The following is a 26,755-nucleotide window of genomic DNA, read 5'->3' as shown; positions in this document are numbered from 1 at the left end:
ATCAGTAATCCTATCTGAGAATCCCATTTTGTTGCAGCCATTTCATTTTTCTTTCCATAATGAATCAGTTAAGAAGGAAAAACTAAAACAGTTGCACATGACCTTGTGGTTGATTGTATCCAGATTCTCTGTTCAGTAGCAGAACATAAGTGTGTGTGTGCGAGAGAGAGAGAGGGGGGGAGGAGAAGAAGAGAGAGAGAGAGAGAGCTGGGGAGGGGTAATATGCCTCCTGGATAAAAAGCATTTCATGGGGGATAATTTGTTAGCAGAAAAAGGGATTGTCAATAAGAATATTGTGTGGAAGCAGAAAAACTGTGTGTATAGAAGTAGTTTTGCCTTGTAGGGTTTCTCTCATATTTTTGGAATTCTTACAAAATCAGAAGCTTTTGAAGCTATGGAATGTTTCTGCAAATCTGAACATAGTTTTGATATCTGAAATACATATAATGGTAAAGATTCCCCTCGCACATATGTGCTAGTCGTTCCTGACTCTAGGAGGCGGTGCTCATCTCCGTTTCAAAGCCGAAGAGCCAGCGCTGTCTGAAGACGTCTCCGTGGTCATGTGGCTGGCATGACTAAATGCCGAAGGCGCAGAGAACGGTGTTACCTTCCCACCGAAGGTGGTTCCTATTTTTCTACTTGCATTTTTTACATGCTTTTGAACTGCGAGGTTGGCAGAAGCTGGGACAAGTAACGGGAGCTCACTCTGTTACGCGGCACTAGGTATTCGAACTGCTGAACTGCCAACCTTCTGATCAACAAGCTCTGCGTCTTAGCCACTGAGCCACCGCATCCCTTATACATAGGTATTCCAACTAATTGGATGCATTTTACAGGTAGTCATCGGTTAACAAACTATTCGTTCAGTGACCATTCAAAGTTACAATAGCACTGAACGAATGGTGGTTGTAATTGGTCCTTGAAGTACTAGCCATGCCAACTCACACTTAGAATAGTTGCAGCATCCCACGGTTGCAGTTTGTGGCCTTCCTGCCAACTTTCGGTAAGTAAAGTTGAGAGGAAGCCAGCAGGTAAAGTCACAAATTGCTCAGGTAAGTCTTGCCTATCCATGCACCCAGCATCCATCTCTACTGAGCCTTGCTGTGCTTGGACTACACATCCTTAATCACTTGCACATCCTCTTCTGCCACCTATACACTTTCCCCCACTTGATAGCTGTTACCCCAAACCAATAATAATGGGTATAAGTTGCAGCTACCCAGATTTTATTTAAATATATGGGGAAATGCCCTACTGCTAAAATCTATACAAATAGAACAGTCTAAACTTGGATGTTTTTAATGGACATGTTAAATGTTTTTGGCACATTGCAGAGGATTAGATTAGACTTTATCTTCATAAACTTGAAAATTTACAGCAGTGATGAGTAAAGCCATGAAATAAGCAACATCTGCTAACTAGGAGATAAGCTGTGAGGGATCTAAACAAAATATTTGTGTTCAAAGAAAAATCACATTGACAACAAAAGTATATATTGTGAAGAACATGGTTTTCCCATCTGTGAAAACTGAAACATTAGAAAAACTGAAGGAAGAAGAAATGTGGTGTTGAAAAACTTTCCTGAGAATACATTTGCCTACTGCAGAAAACAAGGAAGATAACTTGGACAGAAATAGACCAAATTAGTTACCAAAGTGACAAGAAGAAACTTGGATTTAAGTTCAAAAGAAGAAGAATGCATAAGCAAGCAATTCAGGCACTTCCCTAATTCACATGGATATAACCAGGGGAGTTAAGGGGGGAGAGGAGTAAAGTACAGACAGGTTTGCAAAATTCTTATTACTATTTTATCTCTATATATACCACCAAATACCACTCACTCATCATGAAATCTCCAGAACTGTAAAGCCTACAAACTTGAAATTTGGCACATATGTTCCTCTTGGGTTCTAGGTGCTTGCTAAGAAAGGATTTTTTGAAATGACCATAAGATCATTAGTATTTCTTAAACAGTATTTATATAGAGAGATTAACATGCTCTGATGCTAAGGAGTTAGACATTCTATTCCACCTTCCTACCTGAAGAACGCTCTCATACTAAGGAGTTAGACTGAGGGAGAGAAGGGGATAAGATAGAAGATACCTCTGTGGGGCCAGACTAAGGGAGAGAAGGGGAATAGGAGAGATTTTTGTGGGGCCAGCCTGAGGGAAAGAAGGGGATAAGGAGAGGCTTCTGTGGGGCAAGCCTGAGGGAGAGAAGGGGAATAGGAGAGATTTTTGTGGGGCCAGCCTGAGGGAAAGAAGGGGGAAAGGAGAGGCCTCTGTAAGCAAGCCTGAGGGAGAGAAGGGGAGAGGAGATGCTTCTGGGCGCAAGCCTGAGGAGAGAAGGGGAGAGAAGAAGCCGATAGTAACTAATTAATTTTCTAGCTCTGTCGGTTTATCAAGCCTGATTACATAATTTCATCCAGCTAGTACTACATATATAAGTAATTTTGCCTTCTGTGGAGTTCATCTCTTGGTTTGGGGCTATGAGGAAAATCACTTGATGTCAGTCTTGTGAGGTAGTCCAGACAAGCACACCCAGATGTATTAGTTCTAACTGTATTGTAAAATATTTCATTAACAATATCTTGCAAATCTGAAAGTATATTTCTCGCCTCTCACTTTTATAGTGTAAGAAACTAGGGAGGGTCATTTCTGGGATGCTTGCCACATCCACATTCCTTTGGTGTACTCAGACTTCAGTTCTTCCATCAGTTTTTCAAGGTCATTATTACAAACCATTACAGATTATTTCATTGTAATTGGAGTGCAAACTTGAAACTGAAACTGCTTATCGTGTAGGGTTTTACATTTGCTTCATTCAAAAACCTTCTTCCAGTGTTGTGAGATTTATGGCATCAGAGTCTAGAAGTATATTCTGTGTTTATCAAGGCAAGTGGCATTTCTTGAATAGAAAGCAAAGTAGCTAATATAATTTTTCCATATCTGCCTCCACAGGTGGTACCGGTGCAGTCATTTTTTTAGTAAAGTAATCAGGCAGCTAAGAGAAACGGATTAAATTATCATCTATTTTTTCCCACGACCACCACTGGGTCAGGTAGATTGACCTGAGAGACAGCAGCTATCCCAAAGTCACTCAGTGGGTAGTAAGAATGTGTGATTTCTCACTCCTGGTCCAACAATTTAATGCTACACCACATTGCTTCTCCATAAATAAAAATTATATTTATATTTTCCTTCTATAGACCTGATACAGAATATCATTGGGTCAAATAAAATTAAGGTTTTAGAAGTATAGTTGTATCTCAGTACTCATCCTTAATTGGTTCCAAGAGCTGCAATGACTACCAGAAATGAGAACCAAACAAATTTTTCCCATAAAGAATAATGTAGTGGGTTAACAAGGCAGCTGACACCAACAAGTTCTAGCTTGGGCATTGAGTACCAAGCAACCAATGAGCACAGGGACAAAATTTCATGTCAAAATGTATTTAGTACAAAATTCAATGAGTTTCAAAGCAGTTAAATATCAAGGTGTCACTGTTAGGGAAAAGATCTGGTAAACTACTACATCTTGATTGAAATAGTTAATAGAAAGCATTATTTCTACTCTCGAAGATGCTGGGCGTAAAATATGTGCTTATTTTATTTTAATAAGTTATTTTTATTGATATCCTTCATGATATAATTCATTAAATCAGCCATAAATTAGGAAGAAATTATTTTTATATGATAAATATAAAATATCCTATGATTATTGAATGTCATTCTAACTGCACCTTTGACTCTTCAAAAAATAATAGACACTATTAAAATTATGAAAGCAGAAGCTCCTGGTCTTGATTGCTACCCAAATTAAGGATATAAAATAAATTGTAGTCTAGTACTACCAGAAGTTTATCTTAGTGAAATTTGTAGTGACCCTTGTTGAGGCTTATATTAGATTTTGAAAACTAATAAAGATTCTGCTGACTGCAAGCCACTATCTGGTTTCCTTGTTCAATATTACTAAATTTACATACTAAAAAAATTGAAACAGCTCTGTCATGTAGATTACAAATTATACTGCCCATGATTATCCATCCCACATAATCTGATTTTAATAAACATTTTATTATATTATTAACTTATTTGTTTGTCTACCCATTCAGAAATGATAAATTCTTTGGATACAGAAAAGACCCTCAATATAGCATAGACTTGTCTGATTTTAAAAATTGATTTGATTAAAATGTGGTACTCAAATCCTTTTGCTAGCTTTGTTACAAATAGAATTACTTATTTATTGAGGTGCCTTGTGAAACTCATCACAAGATGTCCTACCTTATCAGATATCTAGAAGCTATTTTGGATTGACATTAGCAGTTTTGAATACAAATTATGATTTTCGGCAAGTGAAATAATATTTCTTTGTGATAACCATGAACACATATTATTGATATTATGATTATCTAAAATAATTACTGGTAAAAACCAATGGGCAGTTAATTTATACTCACGAAATAAACACTGGCATTCAATATTTGCATCCTTGAACATTAGCATTAAGGATTGCAACTGAAGGATCAGGGAATTTAATTGTTAAAAAGACTGAAACTATTGGCTGAATCTTCGCTGGGTAATATGCTCTACTGAGTTTAATGGAATCTTTCCTATATAAACATAAACATATATATACACATATTAATATTTCTATATAACACACACACTTACAAGCTTCATCTTTTAGGACCTTGTTTTACTTTAGAAAAAAAATACTTAGCTTTCTATGTGGATGATTTATTATTGCTGTTATCCATTGAACAAAACCATCCACTGGGAACAGAGTCATTCAATTTATAGCATTAGAGGTTGCTCATTATCATTACTTCTACCTTCATCTTGCACCCATCTTCTGCATCTGAAGCTGATCATCACCCAGGAGGGTAAATGTTTAAAAATAGTTTGTCTAAGGGGGCATAGGTGTTGAAGAGGGGCTATGCTTCAGCTTTCTCATTTCATCCCATGTTTGCCTCAGTGCCTGAGACCTGTTAGGCAGCTTGACAGGTGAACATTCTAAGTATAAAACTCATTCGATATGGCCCCCACTCCCTATTAGAAAACCATTTTTTTTTCATTTGACTTGCAACAGGTGATGTACTGCTTATTGACTACTACACTCTTATTACTGTGGAATAGGAATCAGTGATGGGGAGGCATATTTTTATACCAATTCAAGAACTGATAAATAGTATATATAGTCCTCAACTTATAACCAAAATTGGGACCAGAATTGACCAATTTTATAACCTTTTTTGTCATGGTGATTAAGTGAATCACCATAATTGTTAAATTAAACTGGCTTTCTGTATTGACCTTGTTTTATGGAAGCCATCTGGAAAGGTTGAAAATGACATCCCGGGATGCTGCCAACCCACCAAATTGTGATCACATGACCATGGAGACATTACAATGGTCGTTAGTGGAAGGAACTTATAAATCATCTCTTTCCACACCGTAGTAATTTCAAATAGTTGTTAAATGTGTGGTCTTAACTCAAGCAATATCTGTACTTTAACACGGAAGAGTTCTAAGTGGTGTGTGTGTGTGTGTGTGTGTGTGTGTGTGTGTGTGTGTATTTTTACAGATGTATGAATTAATGCTTAAAGTAGTAAAATCGCACGAAATTATCACATTTTATTAGCCTTCAGATTATTTGATGAAGATAATCATTCACCAATTCAAGCAGTATCATCCAGCACTTAGCAAATATACTTTCTCTTTCCTCTTTGGTCCTTCTAGTTCTCATTTACAGTAAATATACTTTAAACTCATTACTGGGGATGCTGCTTGTAATCCCATAAAATTCTGAGAAATTGCTTTAAATGCATTGATTAAACAGATCCTTGGAAATGTTTCAACCCCAAATAACATCTTCGAACAAACCTCATCCAGCTTTTCCTGAATAGATGTTAACTACATACTTGACCTTTAATCTCTTGATAAGAACATTCCCATGTGTACAATTAAGCTGAAGGCGATAAAAAGAAACATTAATAAGGCTGCAGATATCAAAGGTGTTAGGCAAGCTTTTAAAGATGCTTTACAATAGATTTATTAAGTCGTTAAGGAGGCAGCACTTTGCACTACATGCAAGAAGAGCAGTCCTTGTTGGATGTGCGGGTAGGAGAATAACAAATATTCATCCTTAGGATACATAGATTTTCCATTTGACAATAGAAGCAGAGAAGGCATAAGGCAGGGATGTCAAACTCGTGTTGTTACAGCTACAGCGTCATCATGTGATGTATCATGAGTTCCCCTCCCCCTTGGCTAAACCGGGTATGGCCAGTGTGTGAGGCATCCAACCCATGGGCTACGAGTTTGACACCCATGGCCAGCATGAAGTAACACAAAAGAGAGCAAAGATATGCAGTCTGGAGGCATTACTAGTTTTATTCTGAATGAATCTGGTAGGAGACAGTTTGGTCTAGTGGTTAAGTTACCAGGCTAGAAAGCAGGGGGCCATGAGATAAAATCCCACTTGAGCCATTGAAAGCCAGATGGGTGACCTTGGGCCAGTCACTGTCTCTCAGCCCAATTCACTTCACATAGTGATTGTTCTGGGAAAATTGGAGGAAGGAGATGTATTGAATATGTTTGCCACTTTGAATTATTTGTAAAAATAATAAGGGCGGGATACAAATAGATGAATGAATCAATAAAATGATGCACTATCAGCAGCATTCTGCAAGTGAGCTTTTTGTTTCTTTGTTTGTTTCACTGTTTTACAACAATAGTTGTAACTTGAGTAATTATGGGTGCATCTCAGTTTGCCCATATCAGCCTTTTAACTGCACTGGCTAAAAATACTGTTGGTTAAAGCCGTTCAGGACGTAACTATTTGTGGGACTCACTACTTCCAGTAGGAATTATGCCCAGAGCTCCATTAATTATTTTCAATGAAACAGCATCTACTCAGAAGTCTGAATGGTTCCTACCATAGGGGTTTTCTGAAAAGTCATTAAGATGGGGCTATTTCTACAGACTTTAGGGATTATATTGTAATAGTTTATTCCTTATCACTGGATTTTGTCTTTTAGCATATTAAGTAATGTGCTGTATCTTTATTTATGTTGATATGTTGGTATGTTTCGATATGTTTTGGGTTTTATTTGTTACATTAGTGTGTTTAATATGATTTTTACATTTGCACAGTTACAGATTTATACATTTCTTAGAATTAATGATCGGAGTGATCTATAAACCCAGTAAATAAATAAATTGACTAGAATATGTAGCAATAGTGTTCTACATGAAACTTTAAAACTTTTCTGAAAACTGGGATGTGGCCCTCAAATATCTTTGAACATTTTACTAAATCTTAACTGTAAGCAGAGGTAATTTAGAAACTACTAGCTAAATTTAATTTTAATCAAATATAAAGAGAAATTAAATCAGAATTAGCTTTCATTCTCACCTTATTCACTACTTTTTTAAAATACAACCTCTGGCTCAGAAGACATTGAGTACAGCAACATTCTTATTTAAATTAACAGATGGAATCAGCATCACTACTTTGCAGAAGATTCAGTTGATCTTTGGCATCCAGTGGATCACAAACAATGATCTTTTTACTACCCTATTTTTCACACTATAAGACACTAAGACACACATTCGTTTTTGGGGAGGAAAAAAAGGGAAAAAAACCTGCCTCTGCCTATCAGCATCCATTGTTCTTCATCTGACTAGTCTCCTTGCAACAAACAGCAAACAGCCTGGTCAGCTTCAGCATGTTATCACAGCCTGATTCAGCACGAGCAGCTGATTGGCAGTTGGATCAGCCTTCCAAAATACTGCCAATAAGCTGTTTCAGGCTGCGGGGATCGCCATAGCCCATCGCAGCCTTCACCCGTCACATTTTTGCCCTCTGCATGTAGAGTTTCCAGCCTCCGCATACTCATTTTAGACTCGTTCCAGACTACGGGGCTCGCCACAGCACATCGCCACAGATCACCACCTCCGCATGTCACATTTTCTGCCTCTGCACACCCACGCGTTGCGCTTTCAGCCAGTTCCAGGTGGCGGGGATCGGTGGTGGAACCTGCCGAAAACATGACACGCAGAGGCTAAAAACAGGACATGCGATGGCAGAAAATGCGATGTTTGGAAGCCAAAAATGTGATGTGTGGAAGCGGAAATCAGTGAGAATGTGCTGTGGCGATCCCTGCAGCCTGGAATGGGTCTAAAATGGAGCGTGTGGAGGCTGAAAACATTATGCACAGAGGCCGAAACTGGCTGAAGGGTGGGGGCCGGTGGGCTTCAGCAACATTCGCTATATAAGACGCACAGGCATTTCCATCCACTTTTAGCAGGGGGAGAGTGTCTTATACTCCGAAAAATACGGTATTTTATTTGTGAACCTTTCTCCATCTCCAAACTTTTAGATAGTTATCTAAGCCATTTACTATTTGTTTTTACAGCAAAAACCCAGCAAAATGATTGCTGCTATCTCCACTATTACAGTAAAACTACATAATGCTTCATCGTATCTACTCACCATCGGTTTCCTATGTAGCTAATGTTATGCTCCTAGAAATAGCTGCCCAAGTCATAATCCGCACACTTTATGATAATATCTGGGGGAAAGTGCCAAATATTTCAGCGGTTAAATTACAGAAGTAACCAATGTCTTGCAAGCACAGATGTAGTGGAGTGACCCATGAGACCATTTTAAAGCAGCAATACATTTCAGGTTGTAAAAACTACTGAGCCTAGTTATTCTTATCTTAACTTTTATTACATCTCTAAACATAATCCAGGGTTTCATGAGCACAACTGCAGAGGCACGTAGGGGAAATTTATACAGCATTCTGTGTGATATTGTAACTTTGTTCAGGGGGAGGAACAGTAAAGTTCCTGTGTCTGAGGAATGGTAAATAAAGGTAATGCTCCAGAAGTCAGTATTCATGATATTCAGAAAAAGAAAATTAGGGATATTTCATATGCATGAATAGAAAGCTTTTGTAGTGAAAATGCAATTCTTATTTAGTGTAATTAAGTCTGCCACAGCCGCCTTGCTAAAACCTTATAGGCGGTGTTTCTCCACTGTAACTTCAGTTTAAGAAACCCCAGGAAACTCACTCTCTTAATTCACCTTAATTTATCTCAACTGGGATCTTCCACTTGGGAATTAAATAGATCATAAGTTTATACTGGAAGATACCATAGGGTTTAATTAGCCACTTTAGTGAGTTTGTGGAATTAATTCAGAGCACAACACCCTGTCCAGAAGACTGATCTCCAACTGTGTGTTTCTGTGTTTTAAATAATCTTAGCAGAAGGAGAGACGAAGTAGAGAATGAAAATCTTTCTGCCAGCATTATCCCTGTTAGCAGAATGACTACTTCACTACAGGAGAGAATGGAACAAAGTCTGCTCTGTTTAGATACTTTAACTTTATATTTCTTGCCCTAATTGACTTGAATATTTCCTTATTTTAAAGGCAGGATATTAGTGAATGAAATTAATAAATTAATTTTGAGCTGCTAAACATTTTAAGTGAACATCTTGGTTCAAAAAACCCCCGCTATGTTCCCTAAAGTATTCCACATCACTACATTTCTATTTGATTTCAGATTGTTTGATTTATTATATTAACAAATTAAAACATCCAGAATGGATTCAGGGCAGAACAAGAATTAAGAATCATGCCCCCTAGCATATTACTTAAAAATAAATTTTAAAAAGATGTATTTCTATCAAGCTATTATATATCTGATAAGGTTTTTTCAGTGAGCTGATCTAATCCTATAATTTGCACAGTGCTTGATTTTAGTTTGTGTCAGTTCTATTACCCAGCTCCCTGTTGCAAATATAGGTAGTGGTAAAAAAGGAAGTTGTTATTTACATGTGTCCTATCCTCCAAAGCTCAAGGTGACATTTCTTCCACGGCAACATGTACTTTTTGTCCCCAAGCAATTCCCTGAGCTCAGTTAATCTAATATAGAAGTGCTGTAGCTATAATAAACTGTGGCTTATTGTGATTCATATCAAGCCACAGCAAGCCTAAAAAAGGTATAGTAGTTTCAACCACATCTACTGGCATGCCTCAGAAAGGAAGCTGGAATGCTTTTACCCATTTTTAATTAAAGTCAGTTTACCATTTTTTAATCTAAACCTAGGTCTTCACTAGATTTATTGTAAAAGAAAAAATCACAAATCATGGTTTGTAATTTGCTCTACTTTTTATAAATGAAATTTATGTGCTGCCTTTGTTTCCACTTCTGGGGGAAGAGGAAATGTTATTGGGGTTTTTGAGAACTGTAGTCCCAACATTCCTGGACAATGCAGTTTCCAAGTCCGTGTAAGAGTTTGAATCATAACAAACCAATTTGCCATGTTATTATCTTGGATTCTGATTAATAATGTATGGAAAAATCTCCCATCTTTTTTCTACCCTTCTAATCCAATTTCATGGAAGAACTTTTGGTCTTCAAATGTATTTCAAAGAAGAATTTTAGTGAAAAGATTATAGGTGGAATAATATATTCTCCTACCTTGGGTAAAAAGTACCCAAGGTTTATGTGTATGTAATTATTGTGACTTTCATTGTACAATCACTTGTCCAGCAATTTGCAGCCTCCCACTCTTTTAGTAAATCTTAGTGGAAGACATAAAAAAGAAACTTCCTACTGGGAAGTGTGGATAACCAAGTAATTTTTAGAAGGCTTGTCAGCTACAATAATAAAGTGAGCTCAAAAATATCACCAATGAGAAATTGAAAGGATGTCTCAAGCAACTTAAGGATAAGATAGAATCCCCTACTTCAGCCTTATTTCAGATATTTATTCGTTCATTTTTCCTTTATTCAGTTTATATCTTCTTTTGCTGCAAAAGCTCATATGGTTTTCACTGTTTATGTGTTTGAAGATATGTATGTGTTCTCTTTAATGTAAATTTTCCCTATGCATCAAACATATAAATTCACTTTTAAAAATATTTTTCCATTTCATCCTGCATTAAAAACTTTCACACTTCATAGAAGTGCTGAAATGGTTTTAATATTTATGTCTGAAACATTCTCATAAGCATACAGATTCACTACAGGGGAGAATTAAATCATAGATACAAGGAATATGAAAGAGGAAACGTAACTGGGCAAATTCCCCCCAAAACTTCAGAATCGGTGACATGGAAATTTTGCTCGCATATTCCCTTTACATGAGATGCAGTAGCAATTTTAGGAAAGCTGCTTAAAGTTTTGGATGTGAGGGAATCTCTCTTTAAGTTATCGAATTGTGGTAGAGAAACTCCAGTATTGGTCTACAGCAGTGTTTCTCAACCTTAGCAACTTGAAGATGTCCGGACTTCAACTCCCAGAATTCCCCAGCCAGCGCTGGCTGGGGAATTCTGGGAGTTGAAGTCCGGACATCTTCAAGTTGCCAAGGTTGAGAAACACTGGTCTACAGAGAGATGGTTTAATTATAAAAATAAAATTAATTCTTGATTACACTGACATTTTGAAAGACTTCAGGAGTCACAGTAAATTAGTGAAGTGTAGATTTTTACTTCATATTTTAGCACATTTCTAACTTGATAGCAGAATTTTACTGCCATCCGTTTTCATTTGTGGGCGTAGTATTAACCAAAATGAGCCTTGTGTTCATTTTTTAAAATACAGCCTGCCAAAGGATATAGTTATCTACTACAGAAGGAGAATTTATGACAGAACCCTGGTATCTATTACAGATTATGGCATAGGGAGTGTAACTCTTCATAGCATTCCAAAGTTACCAATTTATCTTTTTATCTAGTTTTCCTTCTTTTGATCTTTTCCTTTGAAGTGGTTTCTGGATGGTAAAACACTTGAATAATGTTGGCACATCATTCATTTAAATGTAGAAGTTAATTTGTAGTTTCTACCTATCCATCCCAGAATCCAAAGGGAGATTTTGTGATTCTGCATTGAGATGTGAAGAATTTTGTTGAATCATCCAGTATTTGAATGCTAGTAATCCTAGACTTCTAGTTCCAGACTGTCTGGAGGATTAACAATTTGTTATAAATGTAATAAGTGCTGCAGTTCCAAAATATCATTGCTATATCATTTTAATCTGGTGGTTGGCTGCAAAACAGGGCTAATGCTAAACCGACATCACTATCTTAGATGAGTTAACAGTCCTCCAATAAGAACCTTGCATTAAATTACTCTTAAAGGCATTTTGCTTTTAATGTACTTGGCATTAGTCATGAAAGAAGTCAAGCAGGTACATGTATAGTTACATTTATAAAATTCTCTCTTTGCATAAGCTGCACATTTAGTGATACAATACACACATTCATACATGCACAGGGATAACATTCCGAATGTAAAACCTGCTGCTTTGTAATAACATGCATATCAATAATCATAAACTGCTATTCCTTAATGTAGGATTTCCCAAAATAGGACCTGAGCCCCTACAGAAATCAGCATAGGCCTTTGTAGGCTCCCCGCACAGCTAACTTTTAATTATTATGGTTTTAATTAATAAATAAATGGAAAGCTGGCATGCTATAAAGCAAAGTGACAAACGTCCAGCATCCTATTTATTTCCAAGAATGCTTCCAGGCTCCAAATGAACTCTATGAGTGTTTGCAACCTATTACAATATGGCCACTTGCCTAGAAGTAAGGAAGGAATAAACAGAAGTAGTAGGAAGAGTTCAGAGTTAGGTATGCAGAAGGATTATAAATAAGCAGTCTACAAAATCAGCCTTTGGTGATTGATTTTCCCCTCAATGGTATTGTTTGAAAGAGCAAACCTTCTTTGCATCCATTTTACATGAGTGCCTAGAATACTTTGTCAAAATTTCCAATATACCTACCAAGCCAAGAAGATTAGGGTCATTTGGCATAATATGTATGATTAAAGTCTAATACAAACTTTTCTTCCCCTTTAAATACCTTTTGTGGCCACGGACCATGGCCACAGATCCCCAAGACTTAAATAATAACATTTCTTCAAACCTTCATGAACCCCCTGTGATGACATCATGGAGCCTCAGGTTGAGAACCATGGGTCTAATAGAGGCAGAGAATGTATATCAGTGTATTCTAGCGAATTATTTTTTGATATAGACCCATTCTTTGCTTAGTACCTTGTTAACAGTTTATTAACAAACCTACAGTATAGTATGGTACAATATTTCATCATCATACAGCTAATAAAATTGTGCCATTTTTGTGCACTTTATGAAATAATGCATTTAAGAGTGAGTTTAATTTTCACATTCAAGCTTCATTATTTCCTCTGAAAATCAAATTAACAGGAGATTAAGCTACACATTCTAAGCATGGGTCTATAATTGTCCATGGCATCTATATAGATACTTTACCAGCTTTAGAGGTACTTGGTTCCACTGTTGAATTACTCTAATATTTGGGGATTTTCTTCTAATTTTCAATTGCAATCTGCCTTCTTCTAACATAAATCCATCAATCTCTGTTACACTTTCTGGCTAGAGAACAGATTATAAAATTGTACAATGAGGAGGGCTAGAAGAGAAGGCAGATAACAGTTGCTAAATTTGTGTTTTATGGCTGATTTTGTCCTCTTTGGTAGCCATTCTGTGATTGGCCCAATTCTTCACTATCAGCCATTTTGTAATAATATCACGTATACTCCAAATTCCAACAGTATCCAGCATCCACAAAATGTTGGGGATCATTATCTATTAATACAGTAGAAGATTAAAGAGATGGAAGCGAAATACAGATTTAGCTTATTATGGTTTCTTGTATTTCTTTTTATACCTTTGGCTCCCTGTACAGCTTGTGTACAAATATGTGGCAAGAAGGGGGAAGGGAAGAGAAGGTAATCATTTTCTGGATCAGTAGGTGAAGCATATCAGAGATTGTCATCATGTGTTTTTTTTTTCATTCTGAAATCTTTTAATTGGATTTTCATTGGATTAGGTAGGTATACTGTTACACCCATCAATTCATGTCTCAGTCAGCACAAACTGCAGAGGTATCCGGTTACTTAAGATTGTGTTTTCCTTGGAATAAGTCCTCTTAGGGCTTTGCCATTTTGGCTCATTTTGAAAGTGCAAATTGATCAGAGATAGGAATTCAGAGCATTAACACTCCCATAAATACTGCTCTTTTCCTTCATTTCTGCATTATCCTTTGAACCATAATGCTTGTAGATAGCATCCTCTCTAACCTTTTGTCTTGTGCTCATTGAACTAGTGTGACTATACAAATGGAAAACTTAAATGTGCAATAACGTTAAAAGTTACAAGCAGTCTTAATCTGTTTTTACTTAATATAGTTGCTCAGTCTCATGAATTCTTTTTTAAAATGTTAAATAAAAGACTGGAGAAGCATAAGAAAGAGTTACTCTATCCTGTCAAATGAGGAGAGAAGTAATTCTATGGCCATGTTGAATAATGAAAAGGATTCAGTTGGGAGTCTATAGTGCAGTTCACATTAATAAAATCAAGTAAAATCAAAATTAGCCAAATGGGTAATATTGTAAGCGTTTGAATCTAAAAAAAATAATTATTTTGAAAGCCCCCTACCCATCCAATACTAGTGAAGTCACATTGCAAAATAATTTTCTCCAATTGCTGTCAAACATGAAAGAGTTGTAAAGAAAAGAAACATAAATGCTGTTGGTAGGGAGCATTATTCTGAATTCTACTTTCTAGGAGCCATAGAAACTATGACCCGTGTCCTTCTTTTCTATCTATTCTAAAGAACATCTCATCACCCCTTTCTTATCCAAATCTTCATGGCATGGTACTATGTTTTATTTACACTAAATACTAGATAACAAACGTAATTTTACTTTGGTAATAATGTACAGTTTGATTGTATTTAATTTCTGAGAAGGTTTGTGAACAAACTGAGAATGGAAATTTTAAAAGTGTTTTCTTGAGGAATATAACAAAAAATCCAATTTGGCTTGTGCTTTAATCTGAAGGCTGATTTAACAAGGGTATTAAGAATGGGACTTAGAAAATCCTGAATTCAAATCCTAACTTAGTCCTGAATTCACTAGGTGATTTTGAAAAAGATGTTGTAGATCCTTATGATACTAATTCTCTACCATATAAAGAGGGAGTTAATGCGACGATTTCTTTCTTTCTTTCTTTAATCTGACATTTATAGAGATCCTGTATTCAGACCTCATGTAAAATTCCTCCTTACAGAAGAAGTCATGATACATTCATTGCAAAGGACTAAAGTAAGTATTTGAGTATGTTTAGTTGTGCAGATTTAAATCCCTTCCACTTGGTAGCATTTAATTTCTACTTTGGAGTAAGAATTAATCTAAATCCACTGCACAGTTAATACACACAAAAGCTCTGATGATATCGACCTCCCAATGCTGAAAAAGTACTTCTGCTACCCACTTCTGCTATTAAAACTTTTATTTCCTGCTAAATATTTGAGAAGCAGGAGACAATTCTAGTTTTCTGGTTTTTAGTAGATTTTTGCAATGGCTACTTCAGGGAATCAGACATAGATTTATCATTACAGTTGTTCTAATTAACTTATTAAGCTAATTCATATCATTTTATTGTTTGTTATTTGTTGTTTAAGGGTTTGTTAAGGAGAGCATTAGAGAATATGGAAATGAATTTATAGGACTATATAAATATGTATTTTTGTTCCCAAAGTAACTTTTAAGTCTATTAAGAACATTCCCTTCCCCTTCCAGTAATTTATGATAAGAAGTGTATAAAGAAGAAATGCATAGGAAAGAGGTAGAAAGATTGTGAAGTTTTTTGTACAGTGGTCCTGAAGTAAAACAACTTTCTCGATGTTGGAAAGCAACCATCCCAATTGGAGGGAGGGGTCAAGTGAGAAATCAGCATGGACTAGATTGGTAAAAAAAATAAATGCTTAATACTAGTGTAGTCTAGTAGCTAAGATGTTGGGGCAAGATTTGCATTCACACTCACATCTTCACTTAGCCATGAAAACTCACTGTTGATTTGGGTCTGTCACTGTATGTGTGAGGTCAAGTCTATTTCACTTCAAACCTATCTTGTGAGGCCAAGCCTACCTCAACAAGTTGCTGTTGGGAAAATAAAGTGGAAGGAGATTGCCATGTAAGCAGCCTTGAGCTCTTGGATACAAATAAATAAATAGAAATACTGCCAATGTAGAATATATGTTTAATAATATAAGTATTTTGTAATTAAAAGCAAAATGAATGAAATACTTCAAGAATGCAGCAGTCTAAAGCTGGTTGAACCCTTGTTGTCCATCCCCAAATGAATGAAAAATAATCTTGGGACTAATGTAGACAGAACTGACCTTTTCTGGAAGTTTATTAGAACAGCTTTGGCAGAAGTATCGGTATTATTGTACAGGATACTTAATAAAAATTAATGAGAAAGAAATGAATTGGTTATATAAAGTAATAAAAAACAGCCAGATGTAAGTAGCTTTTTGAGTACTTTTCAAGTGGAGAGTAAAATAAATGTAAAAATTACTAACAAGTACAATATTTGAGATTAAAAGCAAAAAAGAGTCTCTAAATATTAATAAACTTTTTGCAGAATAGGTTTTCCAGTTGGGTACAATATAGTACCTTAAGCATCTTAAACTCAAATAGTTAAAGTAAATATTTGTCCTTGCCTTGTTTGTCTTGTATTCATTTTTTTTCCTCTATCATATGTGTGCCCATTGTCTTAAAAATATGGTTTCTGTTAACAAAAAACATGCTGTTCACCAGGGTGTGAAAATAAGTATTGGATAGAATAGAGTAGAACAGAATAGTATAGTTTATTTGGCCAAGTGTGATTAGACACAAGGAATTTGTGTCTTGTGCATAAACTCTCAGTGTACATACAAAACAACAGAGTAATAATACATAATAATGATACCAATAAGAGAAGGTAGTAGAAAAGATGAGAAGGATAATAGTAGTATAGTTATACTACATGGATAAATATTCGTAGACTTAAGACAATGCTGTAGGAATTAGGATAGAGAAAGTATACAATATTAATGGAATTCTATTGGGGCAGCAGATTGAAGAATGTCAAATAACTGATTTGTTTATTTATTTTATTTAAAATGTTTATATATATGCCCATCTTGTACCAAAGTCAGGGCAACTCACAAGCAAGAGTTACTTAGTTACTTAAGTTATTTACACTAGACTAAAGCTATATTTAATTATGTTGCCACAAAAATCCTGGGAAGGGCTTTTGATTGCTCTGAGTAACTACAATATATTATGTGTACAACAGATTGTCCAAATTACTAAGGCAAGTGGTGGAGCTAGGATTAATTATCTAATTATCATTATTGTGGATACAGTTTGGATAAAAATACATAGTAACATAATATTTATTTAGCATTAGTCTATTCATACTTATGATTTTAAATGCTGTTGTTTTCCTGACTTTTCCCCTTAGGAGGATTAACAAGATAAGGATTAAAATGAACATGAAGGAGTTTGTTTTGTAATCAAAAACTTAGAACGGGCTAAGTAGGCCCCATGCAAGAAGCTATGGTAGAAGTTGTCTGTCCTCTCTTTCAGGACCCACCATCTATTTGAAACTCTAGTTGTAAAAAGTTAGGGTGAGTTAGGGTTAGAATTCTTTACTATCTTTTCAAAGGCCTGAATTTCCAGTCTCCTGAACAATTCTTGATCTGCACCAAGAATTGAACTCAAGTTGAATTCAAGGTAAAGTCCAATTAGTACAGCATAAAATGACCTATTAGTCCCCAAGATTTAGAAACAGTATAGACAGCCAATTTGGTTTAGTGGTTAAGGCATCAGGGTAGAAGTTGGCACAGTGGTTAGGGTGCAGTACTGCAGGCCACTTCAGCTGACTGTTATCTGCAGTTTAGTGGTTCTAATCTCACCAGCTCAAGGTTGACTCAGCCTTCCATCCTTCCGAGGTGGGTGAAATGAGGACCCAGACTGTGGGGGCGATGTGCTGACTCTGTAAACTGCTTAGAGAGGGCTGAAAGCCCTATGAAGCGGTATATAAGTCTAATTGCTATTGCTATTGCTATAGAAACCGAGAGGCCATGAGTTCTAGTCTTGCATTAGGTATGAAGCCAGTTTGATGACCTTGGACTAGTTATTCCCTCTCAGCTGTAGGAAGGAGGCAGTGGCAAACCATTTTGAAATTTTGCCAGAGAAACGTCAGACAGCCACTGCAAGCCAAAACTGGGTGAAAAGCATGTGTGCACCCAGAAACTATAACTTAGATATGTATCAATATGCCACATTCAGCTCCAAGCTGGTAGTATTCAGACAGCAGAATATTAGCTGGCAAGGTAATCTCTTGGCAAGGTAATTTCTTGGCTACCTTTCCATTCACACAACTTATAAAATAAAAGAGCATATTAGGGATAAAACTGAGTTTGGCCTGTATTTGTGATAATGTCCTTACCATTAACAGACAATGTTGAATGTGGTAGAAATATTACTAAGATCAGTAGCCTCTCTATACCACCTCTAGTTTACTTAAAGGTGTGGTTAAGATGAACTAGAATGGGAGACTCAGATTCACATCAACCATATCCACTAAAGTTCATTGAATAACCTTTGACCAGTCAGCCTCTATCATCCCACGCTATCTCACAGGATTGCTTTTGTGGGGAAAATTAGGCCTTACATTATAGCTATCGTATATCAAATAGATATACTGCACTATACTAATGCTATACGTGAAAGTATAGGAGGGGCATTTTGAGAGCCAAAAATGAAGGAGAACAGTGACAGATGAGCATCTGGTTAGGAAAATAAGGGGTTTAAGTACATTTATATATATGGGAAATGAATTATGAAAAAGTATGATTAATATGGCTGTTTATAATGGAAGATTAAGAGCAGTAGTGAAGGTTACAAAAGCAATGAGATATTCTGAATATGGGACAGACTATTATTTGGCAGTGTTAATATGACACTTGGATGAAAAATGGTAGTGGAAAATAGAAATCAAAGAGAATAAAAGTAGAATGACTGAAGGAAGAAAAAGAACTTGTCCTAAATGAAAACACAGGCAAAGATAGATTACTCCCCCAACAGAATGACTGAAAATTGGTAAAGGAAAGAAGATATGGAAGCTGCTTGGAACAGAGTGAAAAGAATTATATTCCACAGTGCCACAGAAGTGCAGAGAATGTGAAAAGAGGATGTTTGGTGGGATGAAGAAATGAAACAGGTGAAATGAAAAAAGATATAACGAGTGAAAGAGTGAAAAAAGGATAATTGCAGAGGACGTTGTCAAGCAGAGCAAGAAGCAATTTAAACAGGGAGAGAAATTACAGAGCAGTTTTGATGGAAATAAAAAATTGTTTTGGAAACGGATGAAAAGTGCTAAACAAGGTTCCTCCCAAGAGTGAATGGAGTTAAAAAAAAAAAAAAGAGGATGAAATAGTTTGGGATGAAATTTTAATGAGGGAGTGCTGGAAGGAGTATTTTATGATGATAATGGGAATATTAAGCTGAAGGGTGGTAGGGAAGCAAATGTTATAAATGAGTGTCTGGGAAAGAAAGTGATGACAAGTAAACCATAAATTCTGTAAGAATGTTCAAAATGGTGAAGCGGGCGGTGTAACTGGAGAAATGTTAAAATAGGATCATGGGTTCCTCATGGACTCTGTGTGCAACTTCTTTCATGTATACGTGAAGAAAGCTGCTCTGCTGCTGATTGTAAGAAGGAAAATGGAAGAGTTCTCCAATACACAGGAAAACACTGAGGACCTGCTGAGGCTCTATAGTTGTGATGGCAAATCTATGGCATACGTGCCAAAGGTGGCACACAGAGTCCTCTCTGTGGGGCATGCACGCTGTTGCCTCAGCTCAGCCAGCTGGTCGTCGGGTTTTTGATGCACACCTGCCAGTTGTTCGTTAGGCTCTGGTGCTCATACACCTTCCTGTTTGGGCACTCTATGCCTAAAAGGTTCGCCAGTACTGCTCTATAAGAATCAAACTCTTGAAATGGTTCCACCACAAAACCGCAGATGACAAAATCGCGGTCGACGAAAGCGCGCATTTGACGTCATCACAGCGCGACGAAAACATCGCACTGTGATCGAAAAATGTAAAAATAAAGCGAAAACCTTACCCTAACCCCACCAAACCTAACCCTAAACCTAACCCTTAACCTAACCCTAAATCTAACCCTAAACCTAACCCTTAACCTAACGCTAAACCTAACGCTAACCCTTAACCTAACGCTAAACGTAACCCTAATGCTCTAAACCTAACCCTAACCCTTAACCTAATCCTAACCCTAAACCTAAACCTAACCCTTACCTTTATGTGAATCGGCTTGCTTTAATTTTATTTTTATTTCAATTTTTAATTTTTTTCGTCGCGCTGTGATGACGTCAAATGCGCGCTTTCGTCGATCGCACTTTTGTGGACCGCGGTTTTGACGGGTTACGCTTGAAATCACTGATAAATAGTATCAGTTATACTTGTGTGGAGGCTGTGAGAATCTGGGGGAATTGAACAGCCTGATAGATAATTTTTTATTTTGCTATCTTGACATTTTGTTATCCAGAATCTGTGACCCCCATTTGCCTTCATAATGCTTTGCCCTTCTGTGTTTTTGTTACCCGGTTAGAACAATCTGAGAATGAATTTGAATTGGATTACTTTATATTTGAAGAACAGATTTGCTTTCCAGCATGGCTGATTTATCACATGCCAGGTTTAGCAGGAACAGGTATCAATGATCACTTCTAAAAATCACCTTGTAGTTTTTTGTGTACTTAGAGATCAACTGATAGTGGTAGAGTGATTGACCGGTACTTAAAGAGGACCTTCCTTTTCCCTCAATTTGAAGATGAGGCTAACATTTGCCTTTCATCAGTCCCTTTGTACTTTATCTATTCTTCATGATTTCTCACACAAAGCATAAAGGTTAGGCCAGATTATCATCAAGTCCTTTCATTGCCCTCAAATTAAATTCATTTGACCCTTAAGATTTAAATTTATTTAAAATAGTAAGTATTCCCTGTGACTTTTTTTTTTTAATTTCAAGCTTGTCCCTCATCCTATTCTACACAGTTTCTTGGTTTTTGGAGAAAACTGAATCAGCCTTTTGGGAAATCATGAAGCAAAGGTATAAAATAGGTGTGCCAAGGCATGCCCATAATTGCTTATGCTACTACATTCTGGACCAGTTGCAGCTTCTACATTCTTTACAGTGCATAAAGATTTTGCCGTCCTCGTTGGGTATCTGAATTTTTCCTTTTTCTTATATGCTGTATGTATATAAATAAGATTTTGTTGTTGTTGTTGTTGTCCTTAGCATCTTTAATAAATTTCAGTCCATTCTGACCTATGTTAGAGCACATGTGGTTCTTGATTTAAGACCACTCATTCAATGACCATTCAAAGTTATTTGGGCACTGAATGAGGGAACTTTCAACATGTCCCCAAAGTTATCATCCGTGCAACATCCTCATGGCTATGTACATAAAATGTAGGTGATTGGCAGCCTGTCCGGGCATAAGACTACAGAGGCGTTTCCATTCTCATCTCTCTTCTTCCTGCTCTGCTCTTTTGGATGTCCTGCACTCCACCACGTACCTCTGGGTCCTTCTGCTTCTCCCCCCAGTTAACCTATGCCATCTTCCCCCTATTGGCAACCAGGCATTGAGAAAGAATACATCCCTGGGATGTGTGTGATGAGCATGGCAGCGCAGAAGAGCCTCATGTGCCAAAGGGAATTTGCTAGGCTCGCCTGGGTAGGAAAGTGTGGGATGGATGAGACGTGCCATTCTACATTGCCAGGCAAGGCAGGAGAGCCAGCAGCAGTGCCCCAGGCAAAGGTGGAGGATGTGTATGAGTGCTGTTTGGGGTAGCAGCAGAAGTGGAGAAAGTGGAAGGATGCAGGCTCCCTGGAGGTGCAGTGAGCACTCTGCAGCTCTGTTGGAAGTGCTTCTAAAAATCTGCAGGCTTTAGCAAAGGATGGAGACAAGCCCAGCATTGACAGAACCTACCCACATGCCCTCTGCTCACTCTTAGCCCATCTTTCCTCCTGCAAAGCCTCAGCTTCCAATGTGAGCAGAAGAGCACACACCGGGAGTGAGTGCCCTGGAGAACCATTCTGCAGGCTTCAGCATATTAGAAGTTGTTCAGTGGCTACAGCATCATCTCTGCTCCTTCAGATATGTCCATTTTGGATGCATTTTATTGTTCAGAATAAAGTAGAAAACAATACTTTAATCAAGGTACTAACAAGGAAATAGTTTGCATCCCTACCAGTGGTGGGTTCCGGTTCCCGTTGCAACTGGTACGGTGCAACGGGATTGGGCGTCCACCACATTAACGTGCACAGCACACGTGTACACACGTGTAGCGCGTGCATGCATACCTACCGCCCACAATGCTCCGCGACGCCTCCGTGACGCTCCAGCTGCTTGGCGGAGCGTCGCGCAGGCATCATACGCTCCGTGCACATGCACAGAAGCCCTGAAAACCTCAAATACCAGCAAGGAGGGTGAGTGGGTGGGCCCTCCGGAGCACCGTACCGGAACGGTACCTGGTGCTCCCGGCAGGCACCCATATGCGCATACCAGGGCGTACCGGTCGTAACCCACCACTGATCCCTACCCAATTGTCAGGGCAAGCTACTGCATGTAAATAAGCAGCAAACCCCATCCTCACTTGCACTGATGATGTTGGCTACTAAAACGTCTACAATCAAATCAGCCAAACTCAGAGAGTACCAGGAACTCCATAGTTCAACCCTGGGCTACATACCATTCTCTTCTATTGGAGTTATCTTTCACTAAGAATTCAAGCTTATACAGACAATGAAGGGCAATCAATTTTCTAATTTTTATTCAGTGGCTTAATCATTCTCCCTAAGGTAGCACTTCAGTCCCACAATGCACATATGATCCACAGTGCAGGTTTTTTTTAACTACATTTAACTAGTGTTTCAATATCCCAATGCCTCAGAACACAGTCCAAGAAACCAAATCTCTGTTGCTGCCAGCATTTCTGAGGGTTTTTTTTCTTTCAATCCATTCCCATGGATTGAAGGCTAAATGAAATGCCACAGAAAAGGCTACCTATAGTCAACAAGTGTTTGAGCAAAAAGGGATAATCATCAGTGAAGTTGATATACTTGTTGTTCTGAAACATGTTTAATCTGTACTCCTGACAGATGGCATACTTCCTGGGCCATTGGATTCAGCTAATGCTTGTTTGTTTTGCTTCCTCTCGTAGTCACAACTATCTTATTTTTCTTGCCTTGCAGAGTGTAGCTGCAATTTCTCTGCTCAAAGACTCCCCTCTCCTCTATTTAATACAATCCCTTTTTCTTCCTTAGGGACTGTTTCTTCTGAAAGGACCTCCCATGTTTCTGAATCCCAGCACTGTAGAATATATTCTACATTTCTTGTTTCTAGTTGCCATTGTTATGCACTGTACTTGTTTCTTTGTTTGATTCGGTTCCTCATGGAAAGCTAATTTCTCTCTTGGTTGCAGGGCTTGTTTTGTTTGCTCTGATAAATCTTTTTTTTTTTTTAGAAGTTAAAGCATGGCCACTTACTGCTTTAATCCTTTGACTTTTTCTTCAAGGACTACTAGAAGCTTATACATGCTGCATATATTTGGCAAATTGTTTTTATGCTGGAGCATGCCATAAACATTACAAAGGAGAACTGTCAGGTCTCTTCTTTAAGGCACCATCCCTGGTGGGACTTTTTATTTATTGCACTTCCCTTCCTTATCTGAATGCCCATAACAGCCTAGAGGGGAACATTAGGAAGTGACTTCCATATAGAGTCCTGGTCTTTCTTTTGTAAGCAATAAGCACCAAACCTGCTTGTTTTGACAAAATTTAGGTTTCATAAGAGTAGCCAGTATAACATCTTGAAGGCTAACATATTTGTGTTATATAAAACTGTATATCAGTCTTTCTCAACCGACAGTTCCCTAAACTAGAAATTTGGGGAGTTATAGGCCAATATGTCTAGACAATACCAGACTAGGGGATTGGTGGGGGGGGGATGATTCACTGGAGAAAACTGAAAAAGAGATGCATATGTGGACTGGAAAAACACATCTCTGGGAAATGTATGAAAAATGGAGTAAATGTAAATATTGTGGAAAACCTATGCTGGAAAATAAGAGGTTGTCAGAAAATAATAAATGCATCTTAGGTGCTACTTGTGTGACATGCTTTAATTTTCTCAGTGGAATTGTAGCAAACAAAAGAAAAAAATAATTTAATCTGAGCAAGAGCTTACCACATTTGTTTTCTGAAACACAATTGAATTGTGTTTCAGAAAACTAATGCCTAGAACCAAATGCCTAGCCGACAAAGACCACCTGAAAACTGAATTATACATTCTCACAAACATTAATTGCCAACGGATTCCAAAGAAACACAATTACCAACCTAATCCAAAAGGAGACACCCCTTCAAGAACCGAGACACAGAACAGGACAATGGCATCGCCCTCCTCCCTTACATCAAAGGCACCACGGATAAAATCATAGAAATTCTCCACAAGCACAATATCAAGACAGCCTTTGGCACTGAGCAAAAAATAGCCAACATCTTAAGAAACCCCAAAGACAAGATCCAGCTAGAAAACCAAGGACTCTAGGAAATACCATGCAAAATCTGCCCAGCAACATACATTGGACAAACTAATAGGAGAATAAATGCATGCATCGCAGAACACAAGAACGCAGTCAAAAAAGAAGAAAAAACTTCCTCCCTCTTCTAGCATTTTAAAGCTACAGGACATGAAATTGATTTTGAAACAACCAAATTAAACTGAACACTTCAACAAGAGAATAATTATGGAAGCCATAGAAATAGAGAAACACCCCCACAACATGAATAAACATGATGATACCTCCCGCCTACCAGACATCTGGAAACTAGCCCTAGTCAACAAACGAGTCCCAACCACGAAAACTGACACTGGACCAAAAACAACACAGGACGCAGCCACCAATCACCCTCACCAGACTCAAACCCAAACCCATCCCATAGATCAAATGCAACCACCATCCAGAAGCCAAACCACGGTGGCATCACCAACTGCTGCACCCCGCTCTGACCCCCACACAAAGCAAACTGACACATGCCATGAACACATGGCCATACCGCAAACTCGGAGCCAAACCAAAGCCCGGGATGTTACACCTCAGCCCTCTGTTCAGGACATGACATCACAGAACTCAGGAGATTACAACACAAAGGCTCAGGATGTCACAATGCAGCCACCCCCCCCAAGAAGTTGCAGCAGAGGACTCAGGATATCACTACAATAGAGCTCAGGAGGTCATCACACAGCCGATTTACCCAGGTCATTACAACACAAAAGAACAATAGGCACACAGCCAGTACCTCAGCCACACAGGATGTTAAAAAACAGCTAACTAATCTGCAAACATCAACTCCATCAACTAATGAAGATGTTACAACACAGACAACCAATCTGCTTGCAGCAACAGAGCCAGCACTCCACACCCACCCACCAGTATTTATAGAGAGGTGACAGCTCTGATCACACTTTGCTCGCACAGGCATGAGGCCGAAGACACCAGCCTGAGGATGACGAGTGGGACATCATCGAAACGTCGCCAAGATACTCTCAATCTTACATGGGAAAAGACCCGAATACAACAAAACCTGCATACCTGTACCCGTGAAAATCTACAAAAATGTGTTTGTGTGTGTGCTTATGAATGTGTGTGTGTGCGCTTATATATATATGTGTACATACATATGCACATGAATATAAGCATATATATTCGATATTATATACTAAAATAAACTAATCTCCATGCTTCTTATCTGATTCTGTCGGTCCTACAGAAAATGTTGTCTTGTGCCATCTAGTGACTAAACAAAACATTGCAAATGAATTATTTTACTTCTTTTAATAGTCATAACATCTTAATCTAAGGCTACAGCATCAATCTTCCTTCCATGTTTCTTCCATCTTCTCTTAGTTTCAATATGTATACCTGCTCTGTTTTATATTCTATCCTGTCCAAAATATCTCTACACAAAATAAATACATAGCAAACCAAGGGAGATGACAAGCTAAATACACTACATTGCCAAAAGTATTTGCTCACCCACCCACATAATCAGACTCAGTTGTGAGCAAATACTTTTGGCAATATAGTGTAGTTTCTAGCTGATCTGGTTTAAAAAATGCATAGCCTGTTGAATGCTTCACAGAAAACATATTTCAGTGAATTTTGCTCAGCTGAGAGGATTCAGTAGAACAAATAGGTCAGGCTACAGTTCCTCATTTGAATGCTTGAAATTCCTCAATGTAATTCCTCAACAAATTATTCTTAAGACTTTTGGCCTGCAATTTTCAAGTAACAAGCTTTGGATGAGGACAATGTCCTTTCTTAATGTTGGCCCAGACCAAACAATAAATTCTGAGGAAGAAACAAACATCTCTTCAGTGAACGTGGCAGTTTATTAAGAGCAAATTATTCTTGATTGGTTTAAGACGTGAAGCCTGTATTGGTGCTTTCTAATAGAACTTATTCAACAGAAATCTCCAAGAGTAACTTATATCTGCATGAAATTTAACATTGCTTGCTAAATACTGCCAATACAGTCTTTGGGAAGAAGAGTCAGCCCTATTATTGCTGGATACTATTGGGAAGAAATGCAGAAACTACCTGTTTTTTCTAAAATTCATCCTTGGAATTAGTTTTTTTTTTAAAAAAAAAAACCATTTTTAGCTTTTTTTAAAAATGTGTTAAAAGGCATGGTGAAGAATATACAGGTAAAAATGAATTTTTAAATGATTTTTTTTGTTTATTTTTCTCTTTATT

At 37.6% G+C, this 26,755-nt stretch overlaps 1 protein-coding gene across 4 annotated transcripts in view; it reads left to right on the top strand.

Annotated features, from left to right (window-relative positions):
* The window catches only part of SULF2 (sulfatase 2), a 275,220-nt gene that overhangs the window by 125,277 nt on the left and 123,188 nt on the right, over positions 1–26,755 (top strand). Inside the window, exon 5 of one of the 4 annotated variants that reach the window (XM_087720444.1) lies at positions 15,103–15,178. The exons of the other annotated variants lie outside the window; for them this stretch is intronic. The gene's annotated coding sequence lies outside the window, so the exon portion shown is untranslated. The remainder of the gene's footprint in view (positions 1–15,102; positions 15,179–26,755) is intronic. 4 annotated transcript variants of the gene reach the window in all.

This window comes from Thamnophis sirtalis, unplaced genomic scaffold, assembly GCF_051295495.1.
Source record: "Thamnophis sirtalis isolate CommonGarterSnake01/CBP01778 unplaced genomic scaffold, rThaSir2_p1.2 scaffold_7, whole genome shotgun sequence".
Taxonomy (NCBI): domain Eukaryota; kingdom Metazoa; phylum Chordata; class Lepidosauria; order Squamata; family Natricidae; genus Thamnophis; species Thamnophis sirtalis.
Note: the sequence above shows the minus strand (reverse complement) of the source record. Positions and strands in the feature narration are given on the sequence as shown.